A 7,322-nucleotide genomic window follows, 5' to 3' on the forward strand; every position below is an offset into this window, starting at 1 on the left:
GTAACTTATTGATATCATTTCTTTTGTAGAATAGATCCTGTAGAAGAAGATTTTGGTAGCAATACTTTTTCTAGAGATACGAGTTGCGCATGTACTTGGCGTCTTTTTTTACCTTTTTTTGAAAAGGTATTTTGTTCGGTTAAATTTACAAGAAATGTATTAAAAAAATATTTCAAACATTCTAATGGAGTAGGTTCGTCTAGAGACACGTGGTCACGAATACGTGCTTCACCAGTAAAAGTTCTTATAGATGGGTAAAAATAAGGATCATAGTGTACATCTGGTATATTCTCATCACGTTCGTTATCAAGTAAATCAACGTCACAAGCAATAGTTCTGTCTGTAATAACATTTTCTTCAGGCTCTGACTCTCCACTACTCCAAGCTTCGTCATCACCTGTATTCATTGTATAGCAAAAGTAATAAAGTACGAGGAAGAGAAAAAGTAACGGAAAAATGTTGTATCAACACAAGTAAAAAAATAAGTGTATCTCGAGCCTGACCTAACAGAGAACGCGAGGCGACAGGTGCTCCTACGCGCCGTTCTCACGTATGGCAAGGACGGACGACGATAAACGGGCAGGCCTAATCAATAAATATATTTTTGATCTGCTATTCACAATTTTGCCAAATTGTTTTAATAGTAAATAGCAACTTCAAAAACCCCAAATAAAAATAAATTTGTTTATAATTGCAGCCGCACGCGAATAAAGCCATGTATTTGTTTTAGAATATCTCACATGAAAATTAGGTGACGGGGTGAGTGAGGGAAAGACGGACAAATTGACATTAAATAATATTAAAAATTGCTAATACTAGTAAGAACATTAATATTTAATAAAAAAAAGAAATTGAACAAGTTATTCTGGTGCGCCAAAATATTGGTTTTCCGGCCCTCTAAAGGTTAATACATTGCTGTTTAGTTTTTGTTACTAAAAAAAATTCTTTGATAACTCTTTTGTTTCCTCAATCATCCTTCCCTAAAAAAATCTAAATAAAAAAATAAAAACAGTTGAATGAAGAAAAACACAATTGGCTTAAATAATTACTTTAGTTGGAAAAATTATTTATTGACATTGTCCGAGAATTTAATAAATACATAAATAATTGATGTTAATTATGTTTCTTTACATTTTTATTATTTTTTAATTACTAAAGTAGGTAATTTAAAAAATAATATACTTAATTAATTACTTAAATTTTAAAGTAGTTAATTTAAATAATAATAAATTAATTATTTATGTATTCAGTTTTTCAAATGATAAAAACGTAAAAAGACACGATTGATATTAATTATTTATGTCTTCAATACTTTTGGACAATATATCAATAATTTTACGTGTTTCTTTACGTTTTTATTATTTTTCCAATTACTAAAATAGTTAATTTAAATAATAATTAATCACTTATTTATGTATTCAAGTTTTTCAAATGATAAAAATGTAAAAAGACACGATTGATATCAATTATTTATGTTTTCGTTACTTGCGGACAATGTCATCAATAATGTTTTTAAATAAATTAATTAGTTGGTCNATATTTAACTGTTTGTATTTATTTATTCATGTATTAATTAATTCGACGAATTAAAATGAAGTTTTACCACGAGCAATGTAAGCGGGACACGCGCAGAATGTTGCACGGCGCGCGACGCCCCTGCGTGCTTTGTATGCGCTCCGTCTCATTGGAGAACTTTAATAGTTATTATCTCGGTAAATACTAGTCTGAGCCAAAAGTAGAAAAAGAACTCTTAGCTCAAAATTTCACTCTATCACCCCCTTCAAGGTTTACTAATCATTACGGGACACCCTGTGTTTAGTATAGGAAGTTCTATATATATAACTTCAGCACCTCTCGTGTGGAATCCAGTAACATAAGAATCGTTGTAATTATAGCATTAGCACCAAGTATACCAAGCGTATGCGGAAAATATTCTCACGACATTCAAGCACCCTTTAGGGTCACGCCGGCATCGTTCTAATACCGACAAAGAAAAGCTGTAACCTTTGTATTCTGCCGAGGCGGGAATTCCAAAGGTATCGTGCTCTTAAAATTAAGCCGAAGCGAGGCGCCGCGACGTCGCCAACTAGTTATCTTATCTGTAAGCGCAAATACAAGTCCTTTGTGTTCTGCCAAGGCGAGAACACCTCCGTTATCTTATCTCATAAGAAAAATATAAGTTCCGCCGAGGCGAGAAAAATAAGTTTATCTTATCAAGATGCGACATTCTTGAGGCGTGAGCTCGCCCTAGCCGTGAGAACGCTCCGACTCCCACCATAGTAATCTCCCGGGTACTTCCCCGAGGTTCCCTACCATTTCCTCAACCTGATTGGTTGATCGTCGTCTCAAGCCTTGTCCCCACCAACCTCACTTTAAGCAAACGGAGCCGCGCCCTTAGTCTTAGCGCAGCGAGCAGTCAATCCTTATTCAAGAATCAAACTGGTAACAATCTTTTCAATTCGTACGTGTAAACCAAGTGTCTTAACTTCGAGTCTGTTAGTAACGTATTGAGTCCGGGCTCGCTCAATCGTTCACAAGTATCAAGCATAGTCTACGAGTTAACATCGAATCATAATCGTAAGTTGTACGAGTGTTAGAAATAATTTCTTTAGTAATCTTCCGGTCGCGTCAAGTTGTTTAGTTATAGTAAGCAAATTATTTAGTTGTTTCATTTAATTTCGTTTTAGTTAATTCTGTGTGGCCGTCACCTGCGAGTGACATTTAGTAATTTTAGATTTAGTCGAGTTCGTGTTTAAGTTTTGTATTTTAACATTTTTTCTGTTGAGTTACTTAAATATTTTTAACAAGTATTTAGTGACTCTAAGTGAATTTATTTAAGTTGACTAACTGTATTTAACCTATTCGGGAAAAGGCGCTACTGCGTATTTTCCTCTCGAGAGAGGCGCCTAAAAGCGTATCTTTCAATTCCTTTAGACGTTAGGCGCTACCGCGTATTCTGTCAACGTCCTTATCTATCCTCACCGCAGAGACTTAGAGGCGCTAAAGCGTATCTAGTTCTGTGCAAATCTCGTTCTAGTGATTAATCTAGTTAGTTTATTTTTAACCGTGTTGCGTTACTGAAAGTTGTCGGGTTTGTTGTAACCGTGTTTCAAGTATAGTTTGCTCCGGTCAATGGCATCCAGTAGTCTTTGTTTTCAATGCGCTGTTTAAAATCAACTTTCTTACTCGTAGATGCTAAAAGTTTGTAAGCGTAAGGCCAGAGCGGGCTGGCATATCCAGAAGCGTCGCCATCTGCTTCGGTAGATCGAGAAAGCCATATGTATAACCAATCAACGTCTGAAAAAAACAAAACAGGACGTTTCAAAACCAACGGCTCGCGAAGTTCTCGAGAGGGCCGTTAATAACCCGAGTTCAAGCCAGTTAATTCCAGTTAGTGTCGCTAAACGCTTTTACCCGGTGTCTGTGCCAATCACCATATTATCAGCTTTAAACATTACCATGGTCGGTAATATACTATGATCGGTAATATACCATGGCCAGTAATATACCGTGGTCAGTAATATACCATGATCGGTAGTATACCACGGTCCGTAATATACCATGGGCGGTAATATACCATGGTCGGTAACATACCATAGCCGGTAATATACCATGGTTGTTAATATATCGTCATCACAGGCGATATATTTGTTATTAGAAGATTGTAATAGCACACGAAGTAAGAGATTAATACCGCATATACGATAATTAGCATGTTGTACCACTGCTCGCAAAGCGTAACAGCGGATCTACGTAATAATAGCGATATAAGTACTTCAGCTAGATAGCGATAATATTCTTCTAATATTCCCTTTATATTAATATTTTTTATTGATAATTTCTTAATATTTTCTTTTAATATTCTTTCAATGTTCTTGAATATTCTTTTTTAACAGCAAAACTTGCGCATAAAAACCAAGGGCGCTGGTCTGAGCGAGCAAACGGTCGCGGCAGAGATAAGGCACGCGCGGAGATAAGGCACGCGATCGCGGGACCGTTGACCGCCAGGGCCGTTGAGCAACGGACCGTGGGACAGTGCAGCATCAGAACTTCTTAAGTAGTATAAAACGGCCGGAACGACCGGCAGAAGCGTCATTCAGAATCTCTGTCAGTAAAGTTCGCTCTGTTTAGACCGGGACTTAGAATATTTCTGCTACTCGGACGTAGATTAGTTTTGTCATTACGAATCAGAACTTGGAATATTTCTGCTACTCGGACGTAGAATAGTTTTGTCATTACAAATCAGAACTTGGAATATTTCTGCTACTCGGACTTAGAATATTTTCGCTATTACAAATCCGAACTTCGAATATTTTTGCTAGTACGAGTCGGGAAATTACAATATTTCTCAGCGCTCGGATTTAAACTATTATGGTAAAAATTTTGTATTCTTGATAACCTTCCTTGATTTAAAACGGGTGTTTTAACATAAATATATACATATATATACTTAGATATATATATGTCTTCTTCGTTTATTCTTGTATTCCGTTTACATTATCAAGTAGATTCTGGCTTCTATCGCGCCAGCCCCATCCTCAAAAACAAAAAAGATGCATCACGAGTGCACGCTTGTCATTTCCTTTTGTCCTATAGACAAGAAAAGTGCTCACGAGTGCACGCTTGTCGCTTCCTTTCAAGATACAGAAGTAAGAGAAGTGCGACTTGGTCGCACGCTTATTCTGCGTATCTGTTCCCAGAAATTAAACCATCCAGCAATTTCGGCCTGCCAGAAAAGACGTCGCACGCGTCGAGGAGGCAGAAACTATCAATTGAGAAATTTAATACGGAGTTACGCGTGTGAGGGTCAATTCGATCCGTTGTCTTTAGAGACAACAAACGCCTGTTCAACAACCACGGAAGGACGCGACGTGAACAGACTTCCGCGTTTAGCGAACACAGGAGTATGTTGCGCAAGGTCCACTCCGTGTGTTATAACAAGCATAACAAACGTCGGGACTCACCGCATTATTATTAGACCAAGGTAGAAATTAACACAAATCAGCAAGCCAAGGGTGTTGTACTCGGCAACAATTCCGTCATCAGATCCGCGATTTAGAATATATATGGAGAAAAAACGAAAGGCATTGTATCCAGTAAAAAAAATTAAGAATAAATAATCTCGCTATTATAAATATATACTTGAGAATAATTAACACCATATACACCATTATACAGTAATTCCGTCGGTAATTAAGTCGATAATTAGAATAACGGTCGGTAAATAATGTGGCAGTCGGTAATACCGTCGGTAATTGAGTCGATAAATAAAGTAACGGTCGATAACTAAAATGGCAGTCGGTAAATCCATCGGTAAATACAGTCAGGAATTAAGTAACAATCGGTAACTGTCAGTAACGGATTATCGGTTGTATGTACATACACGCACTCGTATATTCCAGTCAGCCCGTTCTTTAACTCCCGATCTAAATCCTCATTCTCCGTCCCGGTAAAACCTAGTGGGTTGACCTAAAAGGGAGAACAAACGTTCAGCAGGCGTAAACGCTTTTGTTGTATCGTGACGTTGCGCACCTGGACGTAACATCGCGTAGGGATCCAGCGTAAAACTCCCGAGGAACACAAAAACGCCCCTCGACCGTGGGGCTCTCCGAAACGGTCTCAACCTCTGCTAATCTTAGGACGTAACAATAACCTAATAATCTTTATCTCAAAAAACAATACTCCGTGTGACACCAAAGCCACCATACTACGTCATGCAAATATTCTGCCGCAATTAATAGACACAACATTTGGCAGAGCTAAAGTAACTCAAGTCAACAAGAGGTACATCATATCTCTTGTCATAAAAGATAAAGCTTCCGAGGACATCGACAGAGAACTCTTCAAAGAAACATTTGGATTATTATTGGACGTAATCCAAGAACTACAACTGACAACTGTTTCTATGTGCAAAATCGATCTTGGCACGATCACCTTCAAAGAATTGAGAAGAGAATTCAGTCTTGCACTGGCCGAAACCAACATTCATCTTTATATCTCCAACAACAGTATCAACGTTCCACCACCGAACAAACGACAAAATGTTATTGTGAAAAATCACTCTTCGGCAATCGGAGGACATAAAGGAGTCACAAAAACTTACAATCGCTTAAACCACTGATACTTCTGGCCAAATTTAAAGAAAGATGTGCAAGCATTTATTCAAAAATGTCGCGGATATCAACTAAAGAAATTTGTTCGTATCAAAACCAAACAACCAATGACACTCACTGACACGCCAGATGTGGCATTTGACAAACTTTCTATGGAAATCATGAGTCCTCTCCACATCTTCCGGTAATACATACATTCTTACAATTTAAGACCTTGTAACTAAATATTTTTTAGCCATTCCTGAAATAAGCCACAGCAATAACTATCGCCGAAGCATTTTGTAACGAGTTAATATTAGTGTATGGCGCACCAAAAGTTTTACTTACCGACCAAGGCTCTAATTTTGTTAACAGTTTTATGAGAACAATCGCGAAAAACTTTAAAGTTAAACAATATAAAACCGCAGCGTATAGACCGCAATCTAACGGATCTGTAGAAAGATCTCACCACGTATTGTGGGAATATCTTAGTTTGTAAATGAACATCATGAATGGGACAAATATTTGAAACTGGCAAGTTTTTCTTATAATACAAGCATTCACGAAAGAACCCGGTATACACCGTTCAAATTAATATATGGTAAATTAGCTCGCGTACCCACAGTAATCCGCCACTTAATAATATCACAAACAAAAGCTACAAAGAATACTTAGTTTTATTGTTTAATCGCTTAAGAGATTGCCAATTAGCGGTTCAAAGAAATTTAATACGTTCAAAAGAACGATCTAAGTATTATTACGATAAAAGAATAAACCCGAAAGAGTCCCAAGTAGGCGATTACGTTTATCTCCTAAAGGAACCAACCAAAAACAAACCAGATAATCAGTATTTAAGTCCGTATCAAGTAGTTGATACACAATTGTAACATTAAGATACGTATAAGCGCTACTAAATTGTGACGGAGCTAACTCCGCCACCTATATTATTTTGTATTATATTTCTTTTCTCTCTATTTCTCTGTATTATTATTCACCTTTAGCATTCTTGTTTCTTTGGTATATATATTTCTTTTTCGATTACATTATCCGTATATGTTTATTGTGTTCCCATCCTCGCGCCGTAGTATAGCGAATAACATAGTTCCGACCGTTCCGCGCATCAAGCAACAGTTCCGTATACCGATCTATATTACAAGCCGCAGTAATATAGCATAGAAGAGCGCACGTGGACCTGTGTCCGTATGACACTGCACAGGTGCGTGATTACCG

Source organism: Pseudomyrmex gracilis, unplaced genomic scaffold (assembly GCF_002006095.1).
Source record: "Pseudomyrmex gracilis isolate BER0280 unplaced genomic scaffold, ASM200609v1 scaffold_263, whole genome shotgun sequence".
Classification (NCBI taxonomy): domain Eukaryota; kingdom Metazoa; phylum Arthropoda; class Insecta; order Hymenoptera; family Formicidae; genus Pseudomyrmex; species Pseudomyrmex gracilis.